The 18,125-nt window shown below is 50.2% G+C and overlaps 1 non-coding gene across 1 annotated transcript; it reads right to left on the bottom strand.

Moving 5' to 3' along the window:
- Positions 1-2,181: 2,181 nt before the first annotated feature.
- Positions 2,182-2,254, bottom strand: TRNAK-UUU (transfer RNA lysine (anticodon UUU)). The gene has a single exon. It is a non-coding gene; the product is annotated as a tRNA-Lys (tRNA).
- Between the last annotated feature and the right edge of the window lie 15,871 nt (positions 2,255-18,125).

The following is an 18,125-nucleotide window of genomic DNA, read 5'->3' as shown; positions in this document are numbered from 1 at the left end:
AGCCAGACCTGGGAGGACCACGTGTCCCAGGTTAAACAAGTCCTGGACCGACTCCGAAAGGCTGGGTTAACAGTAAAGGCTGAGAAGTGCAAGGTGGGGATGGCTGAAGTATCTTACCTGGGCCATCGGGTGGGGAGCGGCTGCCTGAAGCCGGAACCAGCCAAGGTGGAGGTGATCAGAGACTGGCCTGCTCCCCAAACCAAAAAGCAGGTCCAGGCCTTTATTGGGATGGCGGGGTACTATCGAAGGTTCGTGCCCCACTTTAGTGCCATAGCCGGCCCCATCACTGAGCTGTGCAAAAAGGGGAAGCCAGACAAGGTGATCTGGACTGAGCAGTGCCAGGAGGCTTTCCAGGCGCTGAAGGAGGCTCTGGTTAGTGGCCCAGTTCTAGCAAACCCAAATTTTGACAAACCCTTTATGGTGTTCACTGATGCCTCAGATACGGGACTGGGGGCAGTGTTAATGCAGGAGGATGAAAAGGGGGAGAGACACCCCATCGTGTACCTGAGTAAGAAGCTGCTACCCCGGGAACAAAGCTACGCGGCCATCGAGAAGGAATGCCTGGCCATGGTGTGGGCCCTTAAGAAGCTAGAGCCATATCTCTTTGGGCGACACTTCACCGTGTACACCGACCACTCTCCCCTGACCTGGCTGCACCAGATGAAAGGAGCCAACGCCAAGCTCCTGAGGTGGAGCCTGCTCCTCCAGGACTATGACATGGACGTGGTCCATGTGAAGGGAAGTGCCAACCTGACAGCGGATGCGTTGTCCCGGAGAGGGGACCCTGAACTTCCCCAGGTCACTGGGCGGAGTGACCCCGCTCAGTTCAGTCTCGAAGGGGGGAGAGATGTGATGCAGTAGGGACTGTCTGTGTGGGGAGTGGGAGAGCAGGGGAGGACTTTAAGGGATGGACGATGCCAGGGCCTGTAACCTGAGCTAGGTAAGGGAGGGGAAAGGTCAAACACCTTTGCCCGGGAAGGGGACAAAGGAAGGGAGCGGCAGGAGGGAAGCAGTTGGAGTTTGGGCTTGGGGCTGGATGGGCGGAATTCAGGGTATCCTAGCTAGGATCCAAGCACCCTGAAAGCCCAGAAGGACTCGGTGGAGGGGTCCTGACTGTGCCTACAAGCTCTGCTGTAACCTGTGTTCCTGTTGTCCAATAAACCTTCTGTTTTACTGGCTGGCTGAGAGTCACTGTGGGTCCCAGGAAGAGGGGTGCAGGACCGGACTCCCCCACACTCCGTGACACAAGGTAAGGAAACCATTTCTGTGCCTGTTTCATTTAAATTATGATGGTGAAAAACAGCATTTTTCTTCTGCATAGTGAAGTTTCAAAGCTGTATTAAGTCAATGTTCAGTTGTAAACTTTGGAAAGACAGACCCTAATCTTTTGTTCAGAGTTACAAACATTTCAGAGAGCTCCAAACAACCTCCATTCCCGAGGTGCTCACGACTCTAAGGTTCTGCTGTATATCAAACACCGAAATACTGTATAGCATACAAATATAGCTGACAGTACAGTGCTGTATTACATACCAATACAAGTCTACCAGACAATACAAGTGTACCATCTCTTTACTGTGCACCAGGCAAGCTCCTTGGGGAAGGGCTCACTTCATTAAGCACAATCTCTTACAAACTGTGATAGAGCTTTATTCAAATCCCATTGAAATCAATAGGAGTTTTTCCATGAACTTTGGTTAACAAGCCTCGTCTACATTAGTCAGTTTTGTTGCTTTAATTACATTAGTGCATTTAGAGCAGTACAACCTCCAGGGCATGGACACAGTTGTATGTGTATAAAGCTGTCTTATACTATTATATCTTATTCCAGTTCTGGAACTGAGATAAGCTACAGTGGTATGAGACACTTTTATATTGGTATAACTGCATCTATATTAGGTTTTCTTCCCAGTCTAACTATGTTGGCAAAAAATCATACCTGTAAGCTAAAACTTTCAAGTCTAGACGAAAAAAAAAAATTGGAGATATACCAATCTCCTAGAACTGGAAGGGACCTTGAAAGGTCATTGAGTCCAGCCCCCTGCCTTCACTAGCAGGACCAAGTACTGATTTTTACCCCAGATCCCTAAGTGGCCTCTTCAAGAATTGAACTCACAACCCTGGGTTTAGCAGGCCAATGCTCAAACCACTGAGTTATCCCTCCCCCCAAAACTGTCCTTTTGCCTGACCAGGCAATTGAACCCTGGACTCTCAGATTAAAAGTCTGATGCTGTACCAGCTGAGCTAGCCAGGCTCACAAGCCCAGGCTCATATTCACCTGTCCTCACATTAGCATTCGCACATTAGCCCATTTGCTGGTAAATTCATATTGATCACTTTAAAACAACATTACTAAAATATTGTAGTGATGAAAAAGACACGCCATGAGATTTTGAGTTAAGGCCCCACAAGCTATTATAACTTTGAACCTGTATCCCTGACCCTAACCTGCATCTAACTAACAGGGAGACTGGTATTTTGCAAGCATTTGGTTAAGTATTGCAGTACAATCGGGGCGGCTCCAGGCCCCAGCACGCCAAGTGCAGGCTTGGGGCAACAAGCAGCGGAGGGCGCTCCGCCAGTGCCACGAGGGCAGCAGGCAGGCTGCCTTCAGCAACTTGCCTGCGGAGGGTCTGCTGGTCCCGCGGCTTCAGTGGACCTCCCGGAGGCGTGCCTGTGGAGGGTCCACTGATCCTGCTGCTTAGGAGCTTCTCCGAAGCCGTGGGACCAGCGAATCCTCCACAGGCAAACCGCCGGAGGCAGCCTGCCTGCCGTGCTTGGGGCGGCAAAATCCCTAGAGCCGCCCCTGAGTACAATCAGAACTTTTTCAAATCACTGGCTCCATTGCTGACCAGAAATGGAAATGCAATTCCATATAAAAATACACTGAAAGAACATAAAGGTTGGAAACTGATGCACCAAAAGTCAAGAAATGCTCAAGTGAAGGTTGCCCGGAGAACCCCTTGTGCATAGGCACTGATCTCTAATCGCATGCTGTGATTTCCAGGACACACCTGCCCCATTCAGTGCCCAGGTTAAACGCTGAGGGCCTGGTCCAAAGCCCACGGAAGCCACTGGACGTCTTTCATTGATTCATAGACCTTAGGGCCAGACGGGACTATTGGATCATCTCATCTGACCTTCTGTAGAGCACAGGCCACTACATTTTACCCAGTTACCCTGCACTGAGCCCAATAACGCATGCCTGGCTAACGCGGCTCTTCCAGCAGGCAGTCTCAGTTTGAAGATATGAGGAGATGGACAATCCACCCCTTCCTACACTAGGGTGTTCCACTCCACCCTCACTATCAAACATTTGTGAATTATTTCCCTTTTGAGTCTGTCTGGTGTCAGCTTCCAGGCAGTGGGTCTTGTTACGCCTCATTCAGCTAGGCTAAAGAGCTCTTCAGTGACCGGTATTTCCTCCCATTAAGGCACTTACACACTGTAATCAAGTCATCTCAGTCTTCTTTCTGAGAGGCCAAGCACTTTTCCCATTGATTCTATGGAACTATGGGGTCAGGCTTGGGAATGAGACAGGGGAGAGGTCTGTATTTTTGTTCTTGTTCAATGAGTTAAACAGTCCATCCAGACTGTTCTCTGAGGGCCCAAAGCCACCCCCAGATAAACAAGGGCCACTTCTAAAGGCTGCCACTGGCTTCAGTGGACTAACACTGGGGTAACAGCAAGAAGAATTTGTCCCAAAAAGGAAGCAGAGATCCACAGGACTCCAGCTTCGTTCACTGTGCACTCTGCCTCAGTCACGGCCTGCCGTCCATCCCGCACAGGGGAGTGAGACGGGTTATAGGTTTTCAGGCCAGAAAGGACCATTAGGAACACCCTGTCTGACCTCCTGCCATGACCCAGGCCATCCTGATCGTTAACAATCTGCATCCAATTTCCACTTTGAACGTTTTTTTCTTCACCTACCAGCTAATGGCTTTTGTTACATCTTCACCGGCTAGATAAAGAGTGCATCTGATGAAGTGGGTATTCACCCACGAAAGCTCATGCTCCAAAACGTCTGTTAGTCTATAAGGTGCCACAGGATTCTTTGCTGCTTTTACAGATCCAGACTAACACGGCTACCCCTCTGATACTAGATAGTGTCGCTTTGCCCAGGCAAGTCTTTGATCAATCCGCTCTTCACCTTCTCTTTCACTCACAAGAGAGATCGAGAGCCCTGTGGTGGCTGTATCGGGCTTGTCACCCTTGTTGTGGGAGGGCTGCGGGGCTGTGTGAAGTCTGAATTCTCCACACATACACTTCATATGGATTCCAAAGCAAAGATGTCAACACAGCAACCAATCAAATCATCGGGGTGGGGGGGATTGTTTGGTGTGAACGATGTTCAGTCCAATCTAATGTACAAGCCCCACCATTGCCATGGCAACCCCACTAATGGTTCTTTTCCTCTGTGACATTTCTAAAGGGGTTGGTCCATACTCAAGCGACTGCACTGAGGGCTGTGGCTGACAACTCACGTTTCTGCTGCTTTCTTCTTTCCCGCGGCAGGAGCAGCTGCCATTAATGAAGTGTGCTGCCCAACTCCAGCGACAAATCAGACACAAAAGCAGCAGTAAGGCCGTGACCCTGCAAATAACAGCAGCACTATTGACGGCTTAATTTGAGGGCTCGGTTTTATTTTCTTAGTAATCTGCCTTGTTCTGTCTGCTACCGTCTTAACCACTTAAAATACACCTGTTCTAGTTCATACGTTTGTTTCTGGTTTGTAATATAACCCAGTAGATGTGATTTCTAACTGGGGGGGCGGGGGTGCATACCTTCTTCCACATAGAGGGAAGAGGAGAGTATAATATATCTTTGGGTCTGCATGCCAAGGGAGGTGCACAGCTGAGGGCTGGAGCAAGTCCCCGAAGCGGAGTCTGCCCAGAGCTGGTCTGCGGCTGGGGGTGGCCCTGCCTGCAGGTGTGTTAGAGGAGGTTTTAAGAGCCCGGCTCAGCAAGACAGGTTAATGGAGGCCTAGGCTGGCAGAACAGGTAGACTTGGGGCGTCCCAACACACCAGGTGACTTCCCAAGGGGTCCAACCCATCACACCAGGCTTCCAGATTGAGAGCAGAAAATGAGGCCTCATTGGAAACATGGCATCTCTCATGCCTGGAAGGCCACCTCATGCCTTGCAATAATCTCCTGTATCCATTCACTAGTTACACAGGTCTGGGGCAGGGGAAAGCCGGAAAGCCAGGGGTGGATTGAGCTGGGTTAGCAGGCTGGCAATCCATTAAAAAGGCCTTGGTTCTCCAGAACATGGGTTCTCCACTGCACAGGTGGCAACTCATAGGGGTCGCATGCAGGTTCCAGGATATCATGACCCTCCTGCTCTTCCCGTACTGTTAAATGGGAGAGGGACTACATGGGGGAGGTGCTGGGGGGCTGCCGGTATGGAAAAGAGGCCCTGCTATGAAACAGCTAGAGAACCACTGTCTTAGTGCAATAGGTTCAAATCCCCACGGGACGGATTCATCCCGCCGAGGCACATCTTGAGTACTGTGCAGCCGAGGCCATGGGAGCAGCCTGTGCCAGAGTGCTAGGTCCCACTCTTCACAGCAGCCCCAGTCAGGCAAAGCAGATTGGAGCTGACTATGCCAGGCAGGGTGGGGCGGGGCAGGGCAGGGCAGAAAGGCCAATTAAGCCATTAGCCAAGAGCCCACAAATAGGCACAGGAAGGAGGAGCACAGGGGGAGCAGGCTGTAAGAGGGAGGGATACAAAGAGAGAGAGAGAGAGAGACTGATTGATTGCTCCTCTCCTCTGTGTGGGAAAGGTTTCTGGGATGCTGTGAGGCGCTGGGATGCAACTGTAAATAAACTGCCCAGGGTGTTTATTTAACAGAGCCAGAGATAAAAACACAAACAAAGACAAGTATAAGGATCCGGAAACAAAGTCATAAGCCAAAGAAAATCATAAGAACAAGCCGTAGCCTCTACTCATTACCAAGTTACTTTCCTGGCTAATAAAGTACGGCTCCCCCAAAAGCCAGTCCTTGCAGTGCTTGACCAACCCAAAGAGCTTTTCCCCTCCCCCAGGACTGAGAGTCCCCTCCTGGGTCATTTTCTGTGCTCCTCTACAGTCACAGACTATTGTCTCTTAGCTGAGGGGTCCCCACTTCCGAGAACCCTCCTGGGGTCCGTTTACCTTTGTAAATCTCCAGCCTGCATCTAATCCAGACAGTAAACATGGGCTGTCTCCATGGATTGTCCATTGTTCTCTCTGGGAACTGAGACAGTTTAGACACCTGCCTTGCCTCAGGTGACAAGGGTAATTCAAGAGTTTCAAACCCAATATCCTACATGTTCCAGAAATCAGATTATTTCCTGTACAAACATCTCGCAATTGTCAGGGTAATCAGCTCCTACTTAGCTTTTGGCAGAATCCACGCAGGGCTCCCTCCAGTGAAATAGCGAGAAGACGATGGTCTGACACAGGGGTAGCAGGTAATAGGCCTGCCTGGGTACACCTGGGGATACCTCTGACACAGGTCTGGTCTGGTGTGACACATGGCCAATGGAAGTGCCTGCAGCATTTCAGGACATTTTTCATCTCCTCCCTGTTCAGCTAAACAAAGAAAGTGAGAGCAAGATCTTGACAAGTCTCTTGTCTATTCTGCAGATAGAATAACCACACTGCAAATAACCAAGAATTATTGACACAGAGCTGGAGCCAGATTCTCTCTGTGGCTGAAGGGGGAAATAGTGACATATTCTTCTCGTTTCTTTCCCCATTACATTCCTGATGATTCCTGCAAAGTTATTGCTAGATCTCCTTGCAAGGAGCTCTGTATTTGCCCACAGGAAAGAGTCAAGGGTTATTTATTCACCAGCCAGGAACTATATTAACATAAGCAATTGCCATAGTGCCCCACGTAGAAACATGGTGCTTCTGCTAGAGACCACTGCAACCAACCCCTCAGGATCAAAGGCAGCAGGCAATTCAACGCGTTCAAAGAGATGTATTTCCGCATCCAAAAATATCATTCTTGGGTTCCTGGGCTGCCTGGGTTCTAAACCATCCAAAATCGTTTTCCAAGGGTGGTTTATGCATTTATCGTTGACAGTTTGACACTTTCCAGACGAGCTGACCCAGCCTCTCATTAGCCCGTTGGTGCGGCAATGCCCGAGCGCAGCTCTGACACCTAAAGTAATGGCACATCTCGTGCCTTCTGCCCCCAGCCCCGCACATCAGTGATTTCTGCCACAAGAGCTCTAGCCCCCTGCACATGAAGACTCGGAGAAATGCACATCCCTGACCTGGGGGGTGGTGACTTACAGACACATTACCTGTGGGCAGTATACTCCCCAACACCGTCACTTCTAGCTTGGCACAGCTCTGGGGCCCACTTCCTGTGCCATGCGATGGGCCAACACACAACAGCGTCTCAGCCGCTACTAATTATCACTCGCTCTTCTGCAGCGCCCAGCTTTGGCCTCCTAGCTAACTACATTTGGATCATCCTTCAAGTCCAACTCGTGACACAGTGCTAAGGGAGTGCCGTGCTGACGGAGGGCCTGGTCCCTGGTGGTTAAAATCACGGGGGATTTTTGTCCTGCCAGATCCTAGCCCCTTTCCGCTGCCAGTCGCTTTGCACTGACCCAGTGCTGCAAAGCAGCCTTAATATTGGTTTCCCCTTCTACAGAGAATCAGTGACACGGAGCTGGTGTTGGCTGTACGGCACTTCCCCCAGTGCAGCGATCATGTCAGGCTAGTCAGGGAAAAGGGACATGGCCCGACCACATGGAGCCCTGCAGTGCCACGTGCAGCACTGGTGCAAATGAGGGTCCCACCCTAGGTATTTACATTCCACCTGCTTCAGAGCTGAAGTTTCAGCTGGAGAAGTTATTCTTCACTTCCCTTTCTAAACTCTGCGCTGCAGTGTCCTGGGCAGCACAATGCTGCTACATTTCACCTCAGAGGCAGCTGCATTTCTGTGATGGGCCTTCACCAAGTCCCTGGAAAGTACGCTGGGGTCTCTGACCATGAAAGATGTCATGGAAATGTACGTTCCTGTGATTCCTCCCTCCTCTTCTCTCTGCTCTGTCAGCCCGTTCAGCCTCCTTTAACTTTAAACCCCAGATGGGAACAAGCTGAACCCGCAGAGGGCCAAACACAGCCTTTTGATCCTGGAGCCCTTTTAGCAGCCATCGTCATCCTAGAAAGTCTCTCTGGACCCTGCAGCCGGCTCTCTCAGAGTGAACAAGGTTAAACACCCACTACGCTATTATCCTGCTCTGTTCTTCCAACCACCCTTTCCTGGGGTACGTGGGCGAGCAGTGAGCTCCTGCTGTGCTGGCTGCAGAACGAACGTTGTGTTGGTTGCAGTGCCTGCAGCCAGTGCATCGCAATGGAGATTCCAGTCCCTGCTGCAACAGAGAGCGCAGCGCGGTCAGCAGCCTCGCCGGCTCCAGGGAGACCATTAGCTAGTTATTCCTGAGTTGGTATTTCTGGGGCAGCAGTGGAACAGGCAGTGCACCCACGGGAAATCCCTGGGCCTGCCCCCGAGTACTCTCAAGCTAAACAGCAGGTGAATTAGCCCTGGGCAGGTCCTCCAGCCCCTCTAGGGCAGCAGAAGGCCCATTCTGCAATGCTGCCCTCGTGAGTGGGCAGGGGAGGGAGGGCAGGTGAACACCAGTGGGGGGCATGGCCCATTGGGACGTGCCCGGATCCAACGTTCACAACCTTTGCATGGGAGGCGAGGCCGCTGCTCCTGTCCAGGAGTTACTGCAGTGCCACATCCTGGCACTGGGTCTGCCCTACAACCTGCCCCCAGGCTCACACTGGGTTAATTAAACTGCCAAACTGCCCCAACCCTGGGGGAATGAAAAGTGATGCCCCTGATAGGGGTGTTCCAGGCTGAGCTACCCAGGCAGAGAACACCATGAGCAGAGAGTGATCTCTGAGCACCATGGGGGTGAGTCTGAACTGCGCTGCCCCAAGGGACTCACTGTGCTCCATTGAGTACCTAGAGCAGAGCTTAGGTTTGGCAAAAAGCCCCCTAACAATTGCAAAACACCAATGCCCTCCAACAACCTTCCCTGTTGCCTTATCAGAGCCATTGCTGAAGCTGGGCATGCACAGACTGACACATGGGCAGATCCCCAGCTATCAGTAGTCTTACCTTTCTAATGCAATGGATTCACACCTGAATCCACGTCGCTCCAGGGGTCAACGGGCCAGATGTTCTGCTGGCATAAATCGGCACAGGTCCATTGAAGTCAGTGGGCCAGCACCTCAAACTCTGTAAAGCTGCATAGCTCCACGGAGTCAACAGGCCAGAGCTGCAGCAGGTGGAAATCACCACAGCTCTGTTGGAGCTTTGCCAATTTACATCAGCTGAAAAATCTAGTCCAAAATACTTTCACTCCCTTTTCATCTTCGTTAGTCCGTCCAAAGGAGGCAGAGCAAATCTCTCTTTTTACGTAATAACAAAGGTTAATAGTAAACAAACTGGGAAAGCTCAATAAACACCATAATCTAGAAGCACAGCCAGAGGGGAGCCTAGGTGAGTGAGACCCAGAGTAAGAAAGATTTCCTGTAAAAGCAGCAAAGAATCCTGTGGCACCTTATAGACTAACAGACGTTTTGGAGCATGAGCTTTCGTGGATGAATACCCACTTCCTCAGATGCATGTAATGGAAATATCCAGGGGCAGGTATATATATGTGTGCTAGCAAGCAAGCTAGAGATAACGAGGTCAGTTCAATCAGGGAGGATGAGGCCCTGTTCTAGCAGTTGAGGTGTGAAAACCAAGAGAGGAGAAACTGGTTCTGTAATTGGCAAGCCATTCACAGTCTTTGTTCAATCCTGAGCTGATGGTGTCAAATTTGCAGATGAACTGAAGCTCAGCAGTTTCTCTTTGACGTCTGGTCCTGAAGTTTTTTTGCTGCAGGATGGCCACCTTAAGGTCTGCTATAGTGTGGCCAGGGAGGTTGAAGTGCTCTCCTACAGGTTTTTGTATATTGCCATTCCTAATGTCTGATTTGTGTCCATTTATCCTTTTCCGTAGAGACTGTCCAGTTTGGCCGATGTACATAGCAGAGGGGCATTGCTGGCATATGATGGCGTATATTACATTGGTGGATGTGCAGGTGAATGAACCAGTGATGGTGTGGCTGATCTGGTTAGGTCCTGTGATGGTGTCGCTGGTGTAGATATGTGGGCAGAGTTGGCATCAAGGTTTGTTGCATGGATTGGTTCCTGAGCTAGAGTTATTATGGTGTGGTGTGCAGTTGCTGGTGAGAATATGTTTCAGGTTGGCAGGTTGTCTGTGTGGGCAAGGATAGGCCTGCCACCCAAGGCCTGTGAAAGTGTGGGATCATTGTCCAGGATGGGTTGTAGATCCTTGATGATGCGTTGGAGGGGTTTTAGCTGGGGGCTGTATGTGATGGCCAGTGGAGTCCTGTTGGTTTCTCTCTTGGGTTTGTCTTGCAGTAGGAGGCTTCTGGGTACACGTCGGGCTCTGTTGATCTGTTTCCTTATTTCCTCGTGCGGGTATTGTAGTTTTGAGAATGCTTGGTGGAGATTTTGTAGGTGTTGGTCTCTGTCTGAGGGGTCAGAGCAGATGCGGTTGTACCTCAGTGCTTGGCTGTAGACAATGGATCGTGTGATGTGCCCGGGATGGAAGCTGGAGGCATGAAGGTAGGCATAGCGGTCGGTGGGTTTTCGATATAGGGTGGTGTTAATGTGACCATCACTTATTTGCACCGTGGTGTCAAGAAAGTGGACCTCCCGTGTAGATTGGTCCAGGCTCTACAATACCAAATTCTACAGGCCACTTCCCTCAGATCCCACTGAGGAATACACTAAGAAACTACAGCATCTACTCAGGACACTCCCTACACTAACACCAGAAGAAATCAACATACCCCTAGAGCCCCGACCAGGGTTATTCTATCTACTACCCAAGATCCACAAACCCGGAAATCCTGGACGCCCCATCATCTCGGGCATTGGCACTCTCACTGAAGGACTGTCTGGATATATGGACTCTCTACTCAGACCCTATGCCACCAGCACTCCCAGCTATCTCCGCGACACCACTGATTTCCTGAGGAAACTACAATGCATTGGTGACCTCCCAGAAAACACCATCCTAGCCACCATGGATGTAGAGGCTCTCTACACAAACATCCCACACACAGATGGAATACAAGCTGTCAGGAACACTATCCCTGATGATGCCACAGCACAACTGGCTGCTGAGCTCTGTGCCTTTATACTTACACACAACTATTTCAAATTTGATGACAATATATATCTCCAGATCAGTGGCACTGCTATGGGCACCCGCATGGCCCCACAATATGCCAATATCTTCATGGCCGACCTGGAACAACGCTTCCTCAGCTCTCGTCCACTCACACCCCTTCTCTATCTACGCTACATTGATGACATCTTCATCATCTGGACCCATGGGAAGGAGACTCTGGAAAAATTCCACCATGATTTCAACAGCTTCCACCCCACCATCAACCTCAGCCTGGACCAATCTACACGGGAGGTCCACTTTCTTGACACCACGGTGCAAATAAGTGATGGTCACATTAACACCACCCTATATCGAAAACCCACCGACCGCTATGCCTACCTTCATGCCTCCAGCTTCCATCCCGGGCACATCACACGATCCATTGTCTACAGCCAAGCACTGAGGTACAACCGCATCTGCTCTGACCCCTCAGACAGAGACCAACACCTACAAAATCTCCACCAAGCATTCTCAAAACTACAATACCCGCACGAGGAAATAAGGAAACAGATCAACAGAGCCCGACGTGTACCCAGAAGCCTCCTACTGCAAGACAAACCCAAGAGAGAAACCAACAGGACTCCACTGGCCATCACATACAGCCCCCAGCTAAAACCCCTCCAACGCATCATCAAGGATCTACAACCTATCCTGGACAATGATCCCACACTTTCACAGGCCTTGGGTGGCAGGCCAATCCTTGCCCACAGACAACCTGCCAACCTGAAACATATTCTCACCAGCAACTGCACACCACACCATAATAACTCTAGCTCAGGAACCAATCCATGCAACAAACCTCGATGCCAACTCTGCCCACATATCTACACCAGCGACACCATCACAGGACCTAACCAGATCAGCCACACCATCACTGGTTCATTCACCTGCACATCCACCAATGTAATATACGCCATCATATGCCAGCAATGCCCCTCTGCTATGTACATCGGCCAAACTGGACAGTCTCTACGGAAAAGGATAAATGGACACAAATCAGACATTAGGAATGGCAATATACAAAAACCTGTAGGAGAGCACTTCAACCTCCCTGGCCACACTATAGCAGACCTTAAGGTGGCCATCCTGCAGCAAAAAAACTTCAGGACCAGACGTCAAAGAGAAACTGCTGAGCTTCAGTTCATCTGCAAATTTGACACCATCAGCTCAGGATTGAACAAAGACTGTGAATGGCTTGCCAATTACAGAACCAGTTTCTCCTCTCTTGGTTTTCACACCTCAACTGCTAGAACAGGGCCTCATCCTCCCTGATTGAACTGACCTCGTTATCTCTAGCTTGCTTGCTAGCACACATATATATACCTGCCCCTGGATATTTCCATTACATGCATCTGAGGAAGTGGGTATTCATCCACGAAAGCTCATGCTCCAAAACGTCTGTTAGTCTATAAGGTGCCACAGGATTCTTTGCTGCTTTTACAGATCCAGACTAACACGGCTACCCTCTGATACTTGACACCATGCAAAGATTTCCTGGAAATCCTCCGATTTCATTCTTAAGGATGACAGAATTAGCCAGGCCTCTGCGGAAAGCCCGAAAGACAGGGGACACAACACCTTGGTCTACACCAAAGGTTCCCAAACATTTTTTCATGGACCACTTGAAAATTGCTGATGGTCTCGGCGGACCACTTAATGATCTTTTCAAATGTTGTTTGTACCGTTAGCTAACTATTGTAAAGCGCTTTGGATAAAAGCGCTATATAAAAAAACAACAACAATAAACGTTTTTTTTTGTTCTACAAACAGAAGCCCACATCTCATATTTTAATATCAGTAGTCTTACCTTTCTAATGCAATGGATGTGCCTCTCCCCCACCACAGCAGCCCCCAAGCTGGGCTGGGAGGGAGGCGGGGCTCTCCCTCTCTCTCCTGCTGCAGTACCCCCATGGTGGGGCTGGGAAGAAGAGGGGGTGTCTCCCTCCAGCAGCTGCAGCCCTGGAGCTGGGGAAATCACCTCCTTCTCTGGCCACCGCAGCCCTGCACGTCCCAAATTCCCCCCATGCCCCTATTCTCAAACCAGTGCCCCCTCCCACCTACTCCCTATTTCCTCTCCCTCCCCAGGCCACCACCTCACCTTACATGTGCGTCTTTCTCCAGGGTCCAGGCACCTAATTAGTGGTGCCACACCTATGCAGCTCCACTAATTGGTTGGGGGGCCCTTCCTTCTCTTGTGTGTGGTCGCCCAGGCACACACCTTAGAGGGAACTATCCACAGACCTCCCTGAATGGAGTGATCCAGACCACAGTTTGCGAACCTCTGGTCTACACTACAAAGTTTTGCCAATGTAGCTATGTCAGCTAGGAGTGGGGGGGGAGGGAATCACCCACACACACACCCGACACAGCTCTGCCAGCTACATCCCTGGAGCAGATGCAGCCCCGCTGACAGCAGAGTACTTCTATTGGTTTAGCTAATGTCATGTAGGGAGGTGGTACAGCTAGACTAGCAGAATTCCTGTCTCCACTAGGGGACTCTGCCAGCAAAGCTATACCAGCCAAGGGTCTGTAGTGTAGACAAGACCTCAAGGAAACCAAAGGTCAGCAAATTTCAAACTGATGAAAGAAATGCTTTTCCACACAATGGACAGTTAGCCTGTGGAACTCACTGCCACATGATATAATTGAAGCCAAGAGTGTTGTTCTCCTTATTAAGGCACAGATAGCTTTAGCTAGCATTTCCATTACTTTCATTTAAGCATTACATGACTCTGACAATAGCAATTAGAGTCTCATGTTGACTGCAGCTTATAGGTCCCTGCTGCTTCACCTACATCCTTACATGACAGCTACTCCCAGGGCCGGCTCCAGGCCCCAGTGTGCCAAGTGCGTGCTTGGGGCGGCATGCCGCAGGGGGCGCTCTGCCGGTTGCTGGAGGGTGGCAGGCGGCTCCGGTGGACTTCCCGCAGGCATGCCTGCGGAGGGTCCACTGGTCCCGTGGCTCCGGTGGAGCATCTGCAGGCACGCCTGTGGGAGGTCCACCGGAGCCGCAGGATCGGAGAGCAGCAGACCGCCCCCCACAGCGTGCCGCCGTGCTTGGGACGGTGAAATAGGCAGAGCCGGCCCTGGCTACTCCACACATACAGTTCAGCAGAGTTCCAAAGAGGCTTGGACATTAATATGGGTAACAAGAACATCCGTACAGCCGTAAGGATAAAGCAAAGTTTGGAAGGTCTATAAACACTCATGCTTCAGGGTTTGGGCCAATCTCTAATGGAATCAGGAAGGAACTTTCCTTGTGGGCAAATTATCCCATCTTTGCCTTCTACACCTTTCTTCTGAAGTAGTTCGTACTCACCACCATCAGAGGCAGGATACTGGCCTGATGCTCTGATCTGATTGAGGGGAGAGGGGTGTTCTCCCCCGCCCCCCCCCAAAAAAAAAAACTTCATCAGAACTGACACTTCCATGAAACGTCTGACTTTGACAAGCTGGTACGTCCCGATGGAAAAAATGTTCCACCAGAAAATTTCTGACCAGCTCCACACTTAACCTACTCAACAATGTTTGGGACGTGCTACATAAGTGGGGCGCATTGCCATGGTTAGCCAGAGGTGAGATTAGAATTCAAGATCTCTTCTCCCAAGCCACAAGGCTACGTGACAATCAGACTCTTCCTCTTGCATTTTCTTCCAAATTCTTAAGTGCAAATCTTACAACAAAAATGGCCTTTTATATCTTCCCATGACTTCTAATGCAGAATTTCCTAATCTCCCAAAAATTCAGGGCTATGAAATCCTGCAAAACAGACTAGCAAAATATTTTGCACAAATTGCCATGAATTAGCGATTTTTCACTACTTTCACCCAGCTCTGCCTGTGACCAGTTCCTACTCGGCTTAGTGCACTGGGCTGTGTGTGTAACGGAGTGTGTGATGGAGCGTGTGATGGAGCCCCTCTGCGCTGGTCCGCCGAGAACACAAGTTGTTACAGCCCATTGCTAAACAGCCTAGGCTCTTTCGTTCAAGCTATAGCTGCTTGTGTTTTTAGCTCTGGAGGTCCCACACCAATCAATCCCAAGTGTGTTGGCCAAGATGGTAGCTCTTACCTGTGCTACTGACAGACACCCTGCTTACTACAGCAGTGCTAGATGCTGGGCTTTTGAAGGGCAGAGTCTGAAAAGCCCCTGGGATTGTACTGCCCATCTGCTCCCAAGACATCTACGTTCCTGGCGGGTGGAAGACTGCCCCATTATCTAAGTGATCTAAACCTGTGCAGCTGCTGGCTACAACCGAGGCATAGCTCCAGAAAGGATGAGAAAGATACTTTACTGTCACGTTGATAGGAACTGCCAGACTGGACCAGCCAGGGTCCATCTAGCCTAGTGTCCTGTCTCTGGCCGGCACCAGATGCTTCAGAGGAAGGTGTAAGAACACTGCAGAGATGGAGGTGGGATAATCTTCCCCCACGTTAGGTTTCTTCCTGATCTCTAATAGCTACAAACTGGCTTCAGCCTTGAAGCACAAGGTTGAAAACCCTTCCAATACCTATCATTAATAATATTCTTCATATCCATCTAAACAAACATCCAGTCCCTTTGGAATCTTATTAAGCTCTTGGCCTCAGTTACACCCTGACGTCTCCCTTAATGCCAGCATCACGCCTGGGCCCCACCAGCTTTATGTGGCTGTACACCTTGTCAGACCGGCCATGTGTCACTCGTGTCCCAGTTCTGCACTAGGATCCAGCACTGACCCCAGAGCCCCAGCCCATGGGTCTGTCTTTACTCCCGCAGCCCCTGACGGCAGCTCACACACCACAGCACGTGTGTCCTCACAGCCCTTCTGCTAGCAGAACGGAGCCAACATTTTTTACAAAATAAGTTTCCCGCCGACAAATTGGGCTGGATTGAAAGCGACGTTTTTCGGTGGGACGATGTTGCTTCTGTTCATATTGATTTGAAATTTCCTGTCAATAAAACAGGAAAGTCCATTGTGAACTGAACTTTTTTTTTCATTTTGGTTTTGACAGTTGTTCAAAAGTTTCAGATTTGGGGGTTATTTTTCTTTGTTTTGTTTCCTATTTCTCCCCCTTTTTTTTTTTTGTCATTGACTGCAATCAAATGAGTGATGTTTGAGGTGCTATTTTTCCATTTCCCCCACACCATGTAACTTTTCCAACCTTCCCCGACTTGGGGAGAGCGACGGGTTGGCGAAGGGCTCTGTGAAGTTCTGTAACACTGCTGCTGTTCTGGTGCTTTTCTGAAGGGAAGGTTTGAAAAGTCAGAGAGTGAAAAAAAGAAACGGGAAAGGAGGGAAAGACCTCAACACCTCTGGATGTTAATAACTTTACTGCCAGGAAAGAGGGAAATGAAATTTCAAAATCTCAAAAATTCAAAATTTTTGAAAAAAAATCATATATTTTTAAATTACAAATTGTTCCTCTTCAAACCCCACAAACTGGGAATATTTCTGCTTATTTCCACGCAGCTCTACCTGTGAGGTAGCTGGGGATTTCATCCCTGTTTTCCAGAGGGGGAGGCCGATATGTACCTGGCCCAAGGTCACGCAGTAGACCTGGGAGTTGAACCCAGCTATGCTGAATCCCTGCCTAGTGCTTTAACGACAAGCCCAGGAGCTGCTGCCCAGCTGGGGTGTCAGCGGAATTCCTGACCACTGAGCCTGACGGAGGCCGCTGGGTAAGGGGCTCCCACATCGTTCTTACAAAGGGATGGTCTAGACAGTATTTGGTCCTGCCATGAGGGAAGGGGACTGGACTCGATGACCTCTCAAGGTCCCTTCCAGTCCTGGAGACTATGAGTCTATAAAGCAGTTTTCTGGTCCCTGCTCTCCCTGTATTCCCACGCCGCGTGTTCTGTGCGCTCTGCATCCTGATCACACTGCACCAGTGGGGCTGAATGCCAGTGAGATCAGTGCTGGCCCTACCTCCAGAGATGTGCTCTTTGGAAAACCCTGCTATTGCCATTACCCAGCTATGCACTGTCCTCCATGGTACCGATCACACCCCGTGCAGGGGTAGAAAGTTCAGCCCCCCCCCACTCTCAAACTAACCCGCAGGGTATTGCACAAGAGCTGTAGCCCTCCCTGGGACATTAAGAGCAGAAAGCACAAGCTACTCGACCCTTATTCCTCCCGCTGTTCCATCCTCTCTGCTCTAGAGAGCTCACGTCTGTTGGCTGCTATAAATCATCACTCTGAATGCTCAGTCATCATTATCATTTACTCCATCGGGTTCTGCAAGGCTCTTATTTTTCCCCCCACTGTGTGGTTTGATTGTGAGCAGTTCAGAGGTACTTAGCGTTCACCACCCACTTTCCTTGCTGAGAAACCCCTGCCTGGGTGAGCACCGCACCTATAACCAGGGAGGGCCGGGCTACCGGACGCCAATGGAGCTTTGAATCTCTCAGAGGGAGGGAGAGGGAACAAATAAGGAAGATCAGAGACATTTTCATCCTTGTCTGCACTGGCCAAGGCGCTGTGCCCAGACACACAGGGCTCCTGGGAGATTTTTTGGCTGGCGCAGAGCTCACATTTAAGTTTCTCTTGTCATATGCAGCACAAAGTCATTGCTTGCCTGGTCCTAGTCACAAAGGACGCGATTGGATTCTTGCCTGGCTCATTCACTCACCATGTTGCTGTCGGACGGGGGGACCCAGCCTCCCCCTGCTTCACCCAGTAGCAAATGCACCATGGCCACGTTTAACATTGACGCCTCATGACAGCTCATGTGGGCAGCTTAATCTGCCCTTTCCACCAGCACCAGGGCAGGGAAGTCAGCTGGAGTGTGAAGACCCCCTCCCCTCTTCATCCCTACATACGTGGGTGCAGAGTGGGGCAGTAAACAAAGGGCTGCCCATTCACTCACTACTTCCTCAGTTCACAG

This window comes from Gopherus flavomarginatus, chromosome 4 (assembly GCF_025201925.1).
Source record: "Gopherus flavomarginatus isolate rGopFla2 chromosome 4, rGopFla2.mat.asm, whole genome shotgun sequence".
Taxonomy (NCBI): domain Eukaryota; kingdom Metazoa; phylum Chordata; order Testudines; family Testudinidae; genus Gopherus; species Gopherus flavomarginatus.
Note: the sequence above shows the minus strand (reverse complement) of the source record. Positions and strands in the feature narration are given on the sequence as shown.